At 41.0% G+C, this 16,822-nt stretch overlaps 1 pseudogene; it reads left to right on the plus strand.

The window, feature by feature from the left end:
• Positions 1–1,122: 1,122 nt before the first annotated feature.
• Positions 1,123–2,399, plus strand: LOC112840577 (ubiquitin-conjugating enzyme E2 D3 pseudogene; annotated as a pseudogene).
• The last annotated feature ends 14,423 nt before the right edge of the window (positions 2,400–16,822 follow it).

Raw genomic sequence — 16,822 nt, forward strand, 5'->3', positions numbered from 1 at the left:
ACTAGAGACAATGTAACAACTGCTAGCTAAATAGCCAATCATGCATTAATTAGATAGTCAGTTTACCTCTGGCAGCACCAATCAGAATTCTTTCAAAACAAGTAATGTAACCTTGTGGATTTTGCCTTTATAAACCTGTACTCCCTGATTGCAATTCTAAGCATAAGCACACTTTTGATGTCTATAGTCTGTATGCCTCACAGATTATTTATAATCCCTAAAACCCCAATAAATGAAGAATAAAATAAATGGCATTTCCTAATAGCTGTTCTTTTTTCTAATTCTTTTTTGTTGCTGACACAGGAGTGGTGACCGATAGGCAGAAGTTATGAAACCCTAAACATAATGCAGAAAGAAGTCAAAATTCCCAGCAAAACTTAGGGAGGCTCAGGAATTGGAGAGACCAAGTATCAGTGAAGACTTGTGGTAAGACATGAGCCTGAAAATGAGATACCCAGGGCCCCTTCCCACGCACAAGAATAAGTCTCACAGGCCCTACAGAAGAACAAGTTTCACAGTCTGGAGAAACTGGGCAATAGTGGCTTGACCTGGGCACACGCAAAAAGCTGGGCTGGAGTACTCAACAGAAACAGGCCATTGACTCCCTCTCATGGACTGTATCATCTAGGGGCAAGAGATTACAGAGACAAAGCACCAAGGACAAGATCTCTAGAGGCTGACATTGGGGGCCTCCAACTGAGAAGGCTGGCTGGCTATCCAGCCACTGCACTTTAAAGCCCACTTTCCCACACATCTTCCCATGGCTTTGAATGCCTCCCTCTTAAATAAGAACATTTGGCATCACCAGTTATGAACATAAAATATTAAGGGGAAAATTTTTTTAATTGAATATGAAAAATTATTTTTCTCAGAAAGTAAGACACTACATCATGAAAAAAAGTTAAAAAATATATTTAAAAAAAGCCAGAGACCAAAAGTTAGCACTTGGAAATAATAATATCAGAAAGAGAAATAAAAGTATTGGAAGATAATTTAGAAGGCAAATTTATAAAATACTATACAAAAGAGAAAAAAAAGAAAATGAGTTAAGAGAATTGATCCAAGATGTCCAATATCCCATTAACAGGAGTTCCAGAAAGAAAGGAAAAGTAGAGTTCCGTCAGAGCGGACATCTTGTGGCTGTGTCATGCGCGTGAACCCCGTAGGGCCGGGGAGGCACCAGCTGCCGCGCGGGGAGGAGGCCGAGGCCGCAGCTTGAGGGAGGCCCCGGCTCCTCTGCGCCTGTGTCTGGCAGAGCCAGTATGAGACAAAGAGACAATCCTTCCCTGCCGCCCGGATAATCAAGAGTTTTGGCCAGACCTTTGAGCACACACCTAGAGAGTGAGGAGCCAGACGAAAAGCACAGACTATGGCGCTGAAACGGATTAATAAGGAATTTAGTGATTTGACCCGTGACCCTCCAGCACAATGTTCTGCAGGTCCAGTTGGGGATGATATGTTTCATTGGCAAGCCACAATTATGGGACCTAATGACAGCCCATATCAAGGCAGTGTATTCTTTTTGACAATTCATTTTCCTACAGACTACCCCTTCAAACCACCTAAGGTTGCATTTACAACAAGAATTTATCATCCAAATATTAACAGTAACGGCAGCTTTTGTCTCGGTATTCTAAGATCACAGTGGTCTCCTGCTTTAACTATTTCTAAAGTTCTTTTATCCATTTGTTCACTGCTATGTGATCCAAACCCAGATGACCCCCTAGTGCCAGAGATTGCACGGATCTATAAAACAGAGATAAGTACAAAAGAATATCTCGGGAATGGACTCAGAAGTATGCCATGTGATGCTACCTTAAAGTCAGAATAATCTCCATTATAGCTGGAATAAACTTTAAATTACTGTTCCTTTTTTGATTTTCTTATCGGCTGCTCCCCTATCAGACCTCATCTTTTTTAATTTTATTTTTTGTTTACCTCCCTCCATTCATTCACATGCTCATCTGAGAAGACTTAAGTTCTTCCAGCTTTGGACAATAACTGCTTTTAGAAACTGTAAAGTAGTTACAAGAGAACAGTTGCTCAAGACTCAGAATTTTTAAAAAAATGGAGCATGTGTATTATGTGGCCAATGTCTTCACTCTATCTTGGTTATGAGACTAAAACCATTCCTCACTGCTCTAACATGCTGAGGAAATCATCTGAGGGGGAGGGGGAGGGAGATGGATGCTCAGTTGTCACATCAAAGGAAGCAGCATTATTCTAGCATCCAGTCTTTTTTTAAGCCTTCCACTGTTAGAGATTTGAGGTTACATGATATACTTTATGCTCATAACTGATGTGGCTGGAGAATTGGTATTGAATTTATAGCATCAGCAGAACAGAAAATGTGATGTATTTTATGCATGTCAATAAAGGAATGACCTGTTCTTGTTCTACAGAGAATGGAAATTGGAAGTCAAACACCCTTTGTATTCCAAAATAGGGTCTCAAACATTTTGTAATTCTCATTTAAACTGTTAGGAGGCTTGGAGCTATTAGTTAATCTATCTTCCAATACACTGTTTAATATAGCACTGAATAAATGATGCAAGTTGTCAAAAAAAAAAAAAGGAAAGGTAAAGTAGAGGAAATTACAAAACAAAATCCACAAATTTCCCTTGTCTGCAGCAGAAAGAGCCCCCAAAATGCCTGACACATAGAGAAGTGGTGTTCATAACTGTCACATCACCATTAAAGTTCAGAGCACCAGAAGGAAGGAGAAGATCCTAAAAACAGCAAGGAAAAACAATACACACACATACAAGTAAAAAAGCAAAACTGGAATCGGTATTTGATTGTTGAGCAACATCTTCAAAATTCTGAGGAAAATTATTTCCCACTGGAATTCTCTATCCAGCCAACCCATCAACCCAATAAGTAAGTTCTCAAAAATTTTACCTCCCAAGCAGCTTTCTTTTCTCAGGAAGCTATTAAAGATTTGTTCTACCCAAATTCAGAGAAAAAAATCTAGAAGAAGGAAAACAGAAAACAGAGAATCCAAGAAATAAGAACTCTAATGCAAGGTTTTGGTGTGAGGAGGGAAGTAGGTTCCAGGCTTAAAGAGGTGTTAGTTTGTAATGGAGCAGGAGGAAACAGACCTACAGGAGGTGGGGCGGGCCTCCAGGGAAATAAATCAATTATTTTGTTAAAGCATTTGGAAAATTTGTGAACAGGCACTCTATATACCTGTTGAGAATATTACCAATAGGTATACAGAAAATCAGTAAATAAAAATGTAATTCAATGAATAACTACAGAGAAATTAAAAGATAGTACCACAAAGGTACTATTGGGCTCAGCCATCAGCAATATTTATACGGTTATAATAAACATTGACTATTGATTTAATCCCAAACTGTGAGACATGGATTTTTTTATTTTAAAAGGAGAGGAAGAGTGGACATGGGATTGGGGAGTCTAAATTTCATAAATACAAAACATACGCAAAAGCACATTATTTAAAAATATAGTCATGATTGTGGAAAGAATTTCAGAGCAGCTGACTCTAGGAAACAGAAATAGGAAGTGTAAAGGAAAAACAAAGGACTGCTTGTTTTATAATCATGTTGTATTATTTTTTTCTTAATTTTGTAGTATGAATTCAACCATACATGTAAGTATGAAAAATTCATATAACAAATTCACATATTTATGGCAGATTTTTTAAATTTACTTTTAAAGATTTTGGGGTACTTCCTAGTCCCATTTCTCTCTCCTTCCCAGGAAAATTTATGTTTCAGACCCTTCCATGTTTTTTTATACCATATTTATAATAGGTTTACCTCTAATAATTAATGTTGCACTATTTCTGGGCTTTCATACTTTATAGAAATAGCATCATACTGTACACATCATTTTGCAACTTACTTTTTCATTGCATACCGTGTTCCTGAAGTTTAACCATGCTAAGGCTTACTTTTAGATCATTTTAACTGCTGCATATATTCAACTGAAAGGTTACACAATTTACATTTGTCTGTTGATGGACATTTGAATTGTTTCCAGCATAGTATCAGTACAAAAATGAACATTCTTGTATGTGTCCTCTGGAAAAAGGGTGGAATTGCACAGCCCAGGGTTTGGATATTTTAAATTTTACTAAATAGAACCAAATGAGCTCTTTACAGACCTTTTGTAATGGTCATTATCATAGTTGATTTCAGTCTTTTTTTGAGAAGGAGGATTCTCTTCAAAGACAAAAAAAAAATCATTGCCCTCTCTTCATGATAGAGCTATAGCATGTATTTGCTAAGCCAATATGGAGTATAAAATTATTAGGAATTTAATATCACTTTTAAGTGGACTTTTTAAAAATTTATCACATCTACATAATTTGCAGAGTGATTGGGTGTGTTTACCACAGAGCCCTGGGACATCCTGTCTTGAACCTTTTTCAGCCTCAACTACCATGCCAGAGAACTCCCTGTGTATAGAGCCCCAGAACTCTGCAGCTTGAACCCACTTCAGCCATCCTGCCCTTTTGCATGGAGAGCCCCAGGAGCACCCTTGCTCCAGCCATGTCACCAGCATACATAGTCTACACAGGGGATGACAAAACATAAGACTATTCTTTAAGTTTAGGAGAAGTAGCTGTCCCATCTAATTTATAGAAACAAGCACAGAAAGTCAAGCAAAATGGGGAGACAGAAAATGCTCTAAATGAAAGAACAACAGCAACAAAAAAAAACTCAGAAAAGAGTACTAAATGAAGCAGAGATAAGCAATATGCCTGATAAAGAGTTTAAAGTAATGATCATAAAAATGCTTATTGGATAGGAGAGACAAGTAGAAAAACTCAGTGAGAACATCAACAAATAATGGAAGATATTAAAAAGAAGTAATCAGGGTTGAAGAATATAATAACTGAAGTGCAGAATACCCTAGACAGAATCAACAGATTAGTAGGTGCATGGATTAGTGATCCGGAAGATAAAGTAATAATAAGCACCCAAGCTGTACTGCAAAAAGAAAAAAGGAATTTTTTTAAACGAGGATAAGTTAAGGGATCTCTTGGGCAACATCAAGCAAACATTCTCATTAAAAGAATCCCAGAAGGAGAAGAGGCAGGGACAGAAAAATTCCCTAATCTAGGGAAGAAAATAGACGCCCAGGTCCAGGAAGCACAGAGAGTTCCAAACAAGACAAACCCAAGGAGGTCCACATCACAGCATATAATTTTAAAAGCAGTGAGAGAGAAGCAACAAGTTATATAAAAGGGAAACCCTATAAAGCTATCAGCTGATTTTTTTACAGAAACTTGGTAGGCCAGAAGAAAGTGGCAGGATAGATTCAAAGTGTTGAAAGGAAAAAAACGACAACTAAGAATACTTTATTTGGCAAACTTAACATACAGCATTAAAGGAGAGATAATTTCCCAGACAAACAAAATCTAAAGGAGCTCATCACCACTAAATGGGACTTCTTTAAGTGGAAAAGAAAGGGCTATAATTAGAAGAAAATTATAAATAAAAAGATGTAAAATAGGACAACATATATAAAGTGAATAAAAAAGTTTGAACACATTCTGAAAGAACTTCTTAAGTGACCATCAACTTAATACAGACTGCTATTTATTTAGGATGTTATATATAAACCTCATGGTTACTACAAACCTGTAACAGATACACAAAAAATAAAGAGAAAAAAAACAAATGTAATACTAGAGAGAGTTAACAAAAAAAAGAGCAAGAGAAGAAAAAAGGAAGAAAAACAACCAGAAACAGTAAAATGGCTATAAGTACACACCTATCAATAATTACTTTAAATGCTCCAATCAAAAGACATAAATGGATGAAAGACCTAAATGTGAGATCTGAAACCGTAAAAGTCATAGAGGAAAACACAGGCAGTAATTTCTTTCACATTGACTTTAGCCACATTTTTCTAGATATGTCCCCTCAGGCAAGGGAAACAAAAGCAAAAATAAACTGTTGGGACTAAACCAAAATAAAAAGATTTGCACAGTGAAGGAAACCATCAAAAAACCAAACAAGCAACCTACCAAATGGGACAGTATGTTTGCAAATGATAATAAATAATTAGGGGTTCTTTATATATCTGAAATATGTAAAGAACTCCTACAACTCAACACCAAAAACAAGGAATAATCTGATTTAAAAACAGGCAGAGGACCTCAGTAAACATTTTTTTTCCAAAAAACATACAGCTGTCCAACAGACACATGAGAAGATACTCAACATCACCAATCATCAGGGAAATGCAAATCAAAACCATAACGAGGTATTGTCGGGAGCCATGAGCAACAAAGGGGTTAATCGGGTAGAGCAAAGGCTCCCTGATCCCTTTGAACCATGGCCACCTAACTGCCCCCATACAAAAACATGTTGTACTGGCTAGCCTGAGTTGTATATAGGCCAAGAAAACCACAGTGTTATTAATAGACCCTGAAAGATAGCGCACCTGGCCCTTTAAAGGCATACCGCGTAAACAAAACTGGGAAGAAACTATGCGCTTGAGGAATCTGGCCTTGAATCAGAAACACGGGACGGGACGGAGCCAGGAGAAGGGCAGGGAGGAACCTGTGGAACTTGTTTATGTCTTATTGTTATATAACCTAAGCCTATATAAAGTGTGTGAGAAAGAATAAAGTCGTTGCTCGCGGCATCCCCGTGGGCAACCCTCCTGTTCCCATACTTTTATGTTTCATTCTCTTACCCTCACCCCTGTTCGACCTTGCACGCGGGCCGTGGCAAGGTATCACTGGTCAGAATGGATAGAATCAAAAGACAAGAAATATCAAGTGTTAGAGAGAATGTGGGGGAAAAAAAGGCACTCCTGCACTATGGGTGGGAATACAAACTTGTACAGCCAATATGGAAAACAGTATGGAGTTTCCTCAATATGTTAAAAGTAGAAATACCAGATGATCCAGTAATTCTACCACTGTGTATTTACCCAAAGAAAAAGAAACACTGCTTCAAAAAGATATTTGTACCATGTTTATTGCAGCATTACTTACAATAGCCAGGGTATGGAAGCAACTCAAGTGTCCATCGATAGATGAATCAATAAGGAAATGGTGTATGTACACACTGGAATATTACTCAGCCATAAAAAAAAATAAGCTCTTGTCATTTGTGACAACACGGATGGATCTAGAGTGTATAATGCTAAGTGAAATAATTTAGAGAAAGACAAATCACTGCATGATCTCACTTACACATGGAATAAAAAAAAAAAGAATACACAAAAATAAACAGTCATAAATACAGAGAATGGTTACCACAGGGGTAGGGGAATCAGGGGATGGGCAAAATGGGAGAAGGGGTTGGGAGGTACTGGTCTCCAGTTATGAAATGAATAGATCATGAGGAAAAAGCTACAGCATAAGGAATGTTATACCTGAAACAAATGTAACACCAGGTGTCCACTCTATTTCAATGAAAAAGTGACTGGGTATGTCACAACCTGCATATTTAGTGGCCCATTCAAGGACAACATTAGATCCAAAATATAAGTATCCTGAAAAATAAAAAACCTGTTAAAAACAGTTTAAATAATATCTAAAGTCTCCAGGAGAGGAGTCCAAAGGAGGGCCATTGATCACACACAGCGAACAGTCTTAAGATCCTCTTCCTCAGCTTTTTCCTCAGTTCCTTCATATCCTGCTATTGCCTTAACTTTCTAGTCCTATTGTCTAAACTCCCCAGAACTTGCTCCAAACTCTACTTAAGGTGTTGTTTCTGTGTCCTTGTCTCTCATCAGCTGCCCCCCTGTCCCTCTCCCGATTCATTCTCTAAATGGCCCCTTTCCAGGCTATAGCTCTACCCACTACTCTGAGCAGAACCACAAAGGCCCAGGGGTCAGCGACCCTCAAAGTAGAATTCTTACCCAAGAGCCTGGGGTAGTGCAAAGCTGCCTGAATACATTCAGAGCCCATCATATTGATGCAGGACTACTTACTATTCTGTCAGTCTGTGGCAATGTTAGGGATTTTCTCAAACTCTTCAGCCCCAAGGGTCCTTACCTATGACAGAAACTACTACCTCATCTTATACCTGCCTTGAAATCTCTGCAGGACCCAGCTTAATCATTTACATCGTGTGTTTGGTGACAGTACAGGTCAGCAACAATTTCTAAATCCAAACTCCTATTGAAACATGCCCACTCCAATAAATCAATATTCTTACCTTGGCTAATTTATTGACTGAGTTGGCTGGGAAAAGAAGGTCATGGACAGCAGTGGAGTGGATTCAAATCGATCTAATCGCCAAACAAACAAAAATAAAAAGCATTGAAGTATTTATTTACCCCACAAATTGGTCAGTTTTCTATATTTTTTTATTTTTACTACAATATCTACTGCCTCACATCTGGCACTCTGTACAATTTATGTGAAAAATAATGGAAACCTCAGCAGAATAAAAGGTATAAGGTTGAGAAGGAGTACAGGAGGAAGAAAGGGGCAGGAATAAAGTGTTTCATTTATGAGAATTAGAGTGCTGGTAACTCATTCTTTTTGCCAAAACAGGAAAATGAGGCTTGTCCCAACATAAAACCTAAGTCTGTCGCATTCTAAAACATAAAGTGACCATTTTCTAGGCCTTCTTGTAGATTGGAAAATGTCGTCTTGGCTCCCTAGAAGATAACCAACCAAGAAGGAAACTAAGCAGGAGTACAGAGAAATAATAAACACATCCATACATACATGTATTATCACTTGCCGGGAATTGGGAGCAGCGGGAGCAGTGCAGTAAGGAAGAACACTAAACCAGATGTCAGAAGTTGTGCCTTAAGACTGGGCTCTCACACTAAAGGGTCTGGGTGCAGGTAACAATCCTGTTCATCTTTCTAAGGGAATTTTGGCTAGGCTAGGCACTCCCTAAAGTTCTTTGCAGCTCCACAATTCAGAATTCCCCTGTGGAGTCAGACTCACTCATTTACCCTTAATTCTAAAAAAAGCAAACACAAGAGACAGAGCACTACATTTGGAGTCAGAAGAAAGGGGTTTATATCCCAGCTATGCCCTCAGTTGTATGATCTTGGGCAAGTCATTACTTCCTTCTCTTGTTTTTATTATCATTATTACTTCCTCAATATGTAGCATTTTTCTTACAGTGTTTCTGAAAGGGGTAAATATATTATAACTGACTAAATACTATGCAAATTTTGGTCATTAATATTTGCATGGCTCTGTTAACAGAGTTTATTTCTCTATTGATAGTGAGATAATAATATATTGAAATTTTCCAAGATAAAGTCTAGTGTATAATATCCCTCCTCCCCCCAAAAATCATTTGCACAGAACCAGTGGCCAAAATTGTGGAATATTCTTTTGATTAATTATTCTATTTTAAAAATCTGAACTAATTTCCATAACAAGAAGCTCAGAAAGATCATCAGCAATATCTCTTCAAGTAATTAAAAACCTATTATTGTAGTTTCATTTTTAATTAAATAGGCAAGGGAATAGTGTCTTAGTTTTCCAGTTGCTAAAGCAAAGTATCACAGATTGGGTGGCTTAGCAATGGAAATGCATTTCTCACAGTTCTGGAGGCTGAAAGTCTGAGATCAGGGTGCCGACAGGGTTGGGTGTTGGTGAGGAGAGCCCTCTTACAAGTTGCAGACTGCTCACTTCTCACAAGGCAGAAAAAGAGCAAATTAACTCTCTGCTCTCTCCTTTGAGGGCACTAATCCCATTCTTCAGGGCTTCACCCTACTGACCTACTCATCTCCCCAGGGTCCCACCTCCAGTTACCACCATACTGGGAACTAGAGTTCAACATACGAATATGGGGGAGACACAACATTCAGTCTGTAACAAATGGTATTATACCAAAGTAAGAGAGACAATTCAGCAAATTCAAATATGCTGATGTCATTCAAAAAAGCCTATGATGAAAATCTTCCATTTCTATGCTATTATTTACCGAAGTTTAGGGGTGAAAAAATTCTTTCTAGATGTTGATTTTCCCTTCACCTTCAGAACCTTTGGATTTTTTTTCTCTCCAGACTCCTAAATGATTTTGCTCAACGTTCATTGTCTGTCTGACCAAGAGTCACCAAGAGATATTTATTCTGGGGGGGAATAAGTTAAAAGCCAGCAGTGGCTGCTGTCTTCACATGGAAAGTTATGCAAATGTTCATCTGTTCTTCTGAAGCCTCGAACATCCTGTGGGACCAACAGTGTCTTTGCCAGAATTCATCATCCTACTATTTAAAGTGAAGGTGCATTTACCTGTAGTTCAGAAGGAAGCTAGCCAACAGTTTTCACAATATCAGAATGATCAGAAACTGCTTCCAAATATTAAATCTCATGATGGAAATGTGGTTCTTTGGGGCCACTAGAAGTGTTTCTCATTCCACTGAGCTTTCTTCTCACTGCCCCACAAGCTGGGGGTGGATTGGAGCAGTCTCAGCCAGGGAAGCCTTAGAGACGGAGAAAAGAACTCAACAAACTTTTTCGTGGGGCCCTTCCCTTCTCCCTTCCAAAATGGAATAAAACTTTGACTAAATGAAATGCTCCCAGAGAGGATATTAATTGGATTGTTTAGCTACTGAGTGAATAGAGAGGAACCCATTTCTTCCCCCAGCTCCTGGCTAAAAACATCTTCCCCAAGAAGAGGGCCCAATTTCCTGGCTAGATCTAAGGTTTGATTCAGTGTTGAATATTTTTGGGAAAACCTGTGTCCTAACACAGTCATAATCTAAAGAATAAAGGAAATAGTGGAGGGCGAGGAAAGGCTCAGAGGCTATTCTCGGGGAAAGAAGCCCTGCTTCATGGATTTTAGCCTCCCTAGAAGGGCAAAGATGATGGAGCTTGTGCCAGGAGACTTATTTCTGTTTACAGCCTTCTATCTTTATGATCACCCATATAGGCAGGTTACTCAAGCATTCCACATGTTTTATAAAATCCCTATTGTAAGCAGTCCCTAATGATAAACAGTGAATAAAATCATCTCTAGCTGCTGTCCTATAAGGACAGCAAGACAGACATGCTAATAGTACAGGTACAATGAGCTGAGAAAGAAGTGTGGGATGTTCAAAGAGAATACATAATAAATAAGAATTACCTGGGCAGAGATAGGGAAGGTGTGAGGGGAAGAATAGTCATTATCCTTTTTGGCAGATAGTACAGGTGAAGTCCCAACAGATTAATTACTCCACTAGCGAGAGAAGAGGCAGGGTCCAGATCCAGAATCCTGTCCTTCAAAGTGCTGGTACTCAGAGATGCCCATCTGCAACTCAGGGCACAGCTTATCTGTCCAGTCCTGTGTAGGTAGAAGAAGGGAACAGCCTGGGAGCAACTGTCCTCAGATTTTTCTCCTAAATTGGGGAAGACTGAGGAGGGAAGAAATTTAGTCAACTTCACTTAACAAATAAAACAGAGAGCATATATTTAATGTTTTCTAGAAGTAGTCCTAAAAAGGAATTGTGTATTACTAGCTGGGACTTTGCAATGAGAATTCTGAGAGCACCGAGCCTTGAACTTGGGGCAAGATGAGCTGTCTGAGCCAGCAGCAGGACTTCCAGAGTTTTTGTCCATGGAACTTACACCCTAGCCCACGAGGCTCTTGGTTACCCCACATCCCAGATGCCTACAGGAAGGGCAAATGCTACATCAGCCTCTTGCCAGTCTTACAACTCAGGCTTGTTTCTTCCAGGACCTGAGAGCCATCTTTTTGAAATGTAGTTACCAAGGAAGTTAAAATGTCCAATCTTCCAATTTCTTGGGAGGAGCTGAGCCTAACTTCAGCAATTACCTGACTCCAAATTCCAAAGCCTACTTCCAGTCATACCTGTAGGAGATAATTAGCAAATCTAACTTGAAAACATGAATGCAATGTGTTGCATCTACTTGCAATGTAGATTTATTGTTATATAACAGAGTAAGATTTCTTTCTGTCTTTGCAATCTCTTTAACGGATGGCCTGTGATGTGCATCACATCCTGCTATAATGCTTATTCAGTGGTAAAGCTGTTTGCTTTTCCTTCTACCCTTTGTGGAAAAGTGTTCTGATTTGGGAGATTGTGTTTTTAATGATAGTTCTCCAACACTACCCGCCATTTTCCCACTGATAGGAAGAGGTGAATTTTATGACTGCTTAGAGTCCAGACAGAATGTTGACCTTTCACAGGTTTGAGAAATGAAAGAGTGAACTGTTCCCAAAAATCACGTGGAAGGCAATTTTCGGCAGCATTAAATATGCCACGCTCTCAGATCACAGGGTCAAGAACAGCCTGAGTCCCCTGTCAATCTCCCTCAGTGACAATTTAATAAAAACCAGAATTTAAATTAGAAAGATGAAAGTACCCCCCTTACATGGCCAGGGCAGTTGCAGAAGAAAGAAAATGAAGCCAGGCTCCCAAATCTACCAAAGGGAATGGGAAGAAAAGCTCTGGAAAGACCCTGAACAACATTCCCAGGCTTGTCGTTTATGTTCTTTTCCCTTCAGTGTTTACCAGCTGTCTGCAGCAAAGCAAACCCTGTGCATGTCTACAAGACCAGCAGCATGGAGTCCAGCAGAGACTCTGCTGACAGATATTGGTGGGGAGACCCCCAAATGATGGGGGTACCTGTAAAAAGGAAGAGAAGAAACCTGAATGCCTAAGACCTCCAAAAGAGGAAAGGAGAACCTGGGGAAAAGTGAATGTCTTTGCGTCCTAGGGACAGTGCCCATTTTGCAGGGGGCTCTGCTGGGACACCTGCAGGTCTGCACACCTCCAGGCTGAAATGCCAGATTTTCTACCATCAGGACTTGGTGGCTTTGGTTTATGATCAGTCATTGCTCAGAGGATGAGCACTGTTTATTGAGCACTTAGTATGTGCCTAGCATCTGAGGAGGACTCCAATGCTCAGGCACACACTTTGTTTTCAAAGTAAGATAGATGGATAGACAGATACATAGATCTACCTATCTGGATTCCTAGATCTTTGTATTCAGGTCTTTGTTCAAATGTTCCCTCTTAGTAGAGGCCTTTTGTGACCCCCTATCTAAAGTAGCGATTTTGTCTCTCACTGTTACAACATCCTAAAGTCATTCTCTTTATGGCTCTTATTCCTACTTGCAGGGAAACCCATCTGTCTCATTCTCTTCTGTGTCCCAAGGGTTAAGAGCAGTTCCCAGGACCCGGAACAGGCACTTGGTTTAATTCATTAATTGATGGCAAGTGCCCAAAGGACCTGAGAGTCTTTTTGAATTACAGGGAAGTGGAGAGAAAGCACAAGGGCGCTGCTATTTGTGGGCAATAAAAGAAAAAAAAAGAGGGAGAAAGGATTTGAAAAATATAAATAACTTTTCTCATTTCCCAGTTTTGCCCAGGGCTGCAAATGGCACTGACGGAAATAGTTTTTAGTCAAGAGTCCTATAAATGCAGGGCTGCTGCACTCTGCTATCCCCCAGCCAGGAGACTGCTCCTCTAACTTCCATGGTTGCCCCGTACCTCCCCTGTGTCACTTGCCATCACTCTGCACTCAAGTCACCTTCCTGCATGTTTGTCCTGCTCCGAGGACCCCTCCTGGGTCTGAGTTCACTCGTTCCCCTTTCCCTCTCCCTCCAGCCCCCGCCTCATGGCCTGGCCAGTGGTCAAGGTCAGTGTTACAAATGTGCACTGGATGAATTGCCACAGGTCATACCCTAAATTTACCCTTGCAAAATAAATGCCTGCAAATATAAAATTAGTATTAATATAATCTTGTTTTCTTGTCATTTACTTTTCTCATAAAAAATGTGACCAAAAAGAAAGAAAGAAAGAAAAAATGATGGCATTCTATTTAATTGAAGCCACCAGCTGATGCTTCTGTTATTTGGGGTTTTTGGATAGGCTCTCTTTAGGAAAGTCCCTGTCACACAGGCTTCTTAGCATCTCCTTCCATGCCCCAGAGCTAAGTGCTTGGGAAACATATGCTCTTTTTGAGAACTCTAGTCTGTCTGCTCTGAGAATTCTTCCAAATTCCCACTAGTAGTGCTCATTATGATTCTATTTCCTCGTAAAAATACCATAAGGGTAACACCACCACATATTTTTACAGGCTTTTACAATTCACAAATCACCTTGACATCCATGTTCTCATCTTTATCACAGGCTGTTTGCTCCTTGGAAAAGAGAGGCTCCATTTGGAATCTAGATTCCAGAGGACAAAGGAGGATGTACAGTGCCTTCTAGAAGGAGAATAAGGGGTGGACACATCCTAACACAGCTTCTCATGAGACAGCATAACACATCCTTGCCCCTAACACAAGCTAGCTTGAGGGCTGGTGCCATGTGGTGTCACTATCAGTCATGGCTACTATTGGCCCAGAACCAGCCAGGGAACCGTGCCCTAAGAAAGGTTACAAAATCCCATGTTATTGGTATGGATTTACTGAGAGAGGAGCATTGGGGAATAAAAGGCTTTTTTGAAACCAAAGCCTACCATATGTACAACAGAAGAATGAAACTTCTCTGTGAAGTGATAAACAGTCATGGCTGGATCCTCTGGGATCCTCTCTTCCCCCTTCCTTCACTGATCACTCCTGCAGCCATGGAGACAACTCTGGGGACTGTCCAGGGCTATGCAGAGCACAACCGGAAGATGGTGTGGAGAAGGCCTCGGCTGAGAGAAGCATCAGAGAGGAAAAAGTGAGAGGATGACAGGAAGGTGGATGAGGAGCCATACAGGGAAACTCCTCATGGCCCCCCAGCACCCTTTCCCATCTAGACACCTGCTGCTGGGAGCAGCAGTCACTCTGGAGACTTGCCACGTCTCTCCATGTGAGTGCCAGTGTGGAGGCAGAAAGGAAGTCCTAAGTCGGCCTGCTGCCCATCCCCCGGCATACTCAAGTCCTTATAAAAGGCATCCAGGCCAGCCGAGAGCTCTGCCTGCAGACTTCAGGGAACCTTGAGAAGTCGACCTCCTTGCATCTCTCTCCGTCATGCTAGGCCTGACAGATACTGATTCAGCAGAAACATGGATGTCTTGGGGAACTCACCTTGCCCCGACTTCCACAGCAACCTCTCCACAGAGCTTGGCAAAGGCTCAGGAGCTTGTCATCTATCATACTCACCTTTCATTTTCCAGACAGCCTCCCTGGGTGTTTTCCTACCTTGTCAGAGGCTAATAGAGCCTCTCCCTGTTAGAGGGCTCTTCCAGTTTCTGCCCTCCCTACAACACAATCCCCTAGAGTCACAGCACTGAAAATGCATAAATCAAAGCCTGGTCTTTGAACATCACGTTATCATAAAAAGCATATTTGGAATTGGGTGTACATAAAAATATAGCCTCCACATTTTTCTTAGCTCTAAAATTGGGAGTGCCATCGTTGCCCCCTCAGAGAATTGTGATTCCTGAGATGGTATGCAAGGGGCTCTGTGCAGCACCCGGCACAGAGTAAGCGCTCAGTAGCTACTCGTGAGTAAATACCTTGACATGTAAATAAATACAAACATAAATAGATAAATGAATGGATAAATGAATAGTAGAGCATAGGACTTTGAGTTAGTTGCCATTCTCTTTCCTTCCCTGTGGAGAAAATCAATATTTACTAACATTTATTCTTAAGCGACTTGCCGCGATTGCTTAGAGACTCAGATCTCCTGTGAACTCCAGACATATGCTTTAAGCCCCAATCCAGAGGGCAGTAGAGTTAAGTCAGTAAGAACATGGCCAGTGGGGCCAGACCACATTGGACCAAATCCCAACAGTGCCACTTAATAGCTGTGTTATCTTGTGCAAGTCACTTAACTTTGCTGTGTCTTAGTTCCCTCATCTGTAAAACAGAGGGAGGGATAGTACCTGACTCGGGGAGATGGTGGGAAGAGTAAATGAGATTATACAGAAAAGAGCTTACTCCACTGCCTGGCACATGGCAGGGGGTTTCCATAATCTGTTGGTAACAGAAAAATCCACTGCTGCTGCTCCTATTACCACAGTAATTCTAAAACAGACAAATTTCTACTTTCCTCACTTCGGGATTGCTATCCCTGAACATTCCTCCTGCTCAACTCACCCCTGGGGTGGACCCATTTGGATGGTATATTTCCCATTAACCCCCTGAGATCACCCTCCCCTTTTTGGGCAACACACAGGCATTGCCAGACACCCCCAGGCACTGCTCTGGGGGAGTCTGTGCCACTGGCCTCCATTTAGCCCTTCCTTCTCCTCCCCACAACCTGAACCACTGAAGTCCAAGATGCCTTGAGGTTGAGCCTCCCTTGGTTATTTTGGTTATGACAAAGGCTATTCTGCTCCTCATACATATCCCTCACATGCTAAATGTGCACAGGACTGCTAATCCTGGAGTCAGCATAAAAGCAGAAGAATAAACATGACAAGGATTTGAGTTGTATGTTGTTGGACTGGTGGGTTGTGGAAGCTGTGACCTCCCGTCCAGCCCAGGCTGAAGGAAGACAAGCTCTAAGACAACGACCCATGACACCGCAGTGCCTCCGAAGCAAGATCAGTCTCTCATTCCCTGGCTGGAGGCCTGCTGAGATGCTGGACATGAGGCTCACCCTGGGGCTGCCATCAGAGCAGCCAGGGTCACAGTGAGGAAGTTGCAGGAGCCAGACAAAGCCCCATCCCACAGGAGTACATGTGAGCCCACAGTTGGTGCCTGCTTTGGGGCTGGAGAATTTTAAATATGGGAAGATAGCTGGAGCAGTTGGCTGGATGGTAGCAAGTAAATAAAGAGGGCAGCTGTGGGCCAGGCTGCCTCCCATCATTTGTTGTCACCCGGATGCCCGAGTCTTCCTAAGGTGGTGCCATAGAAGGAAGCAGGCTTGGGCCACTTGAATGTATTATCCAAAAAGAAGGGGTTTTAAATAAGGAAACTCCATTACAAAGAGCTTTGGTTTTACTTTAGGAGGTCAAAACCTT

This window comes from Callorhinus ursinus, unplaced genomic scaffold, assembly GCF_003265705.2.
Source record: "Callorhinus ursinus isolate GAN/ISIS: 27379988/994484 unplaced genomic scaffold, GSC_fseal_2.0 scaffold93, whole genome shotgun sequence".
Lineage (NCBI taxonomy): Eukaryota > Metazoa > Chordata > Mammalia > Carnivora > Otariidae > Callorhinus > Callorhinus ursinus.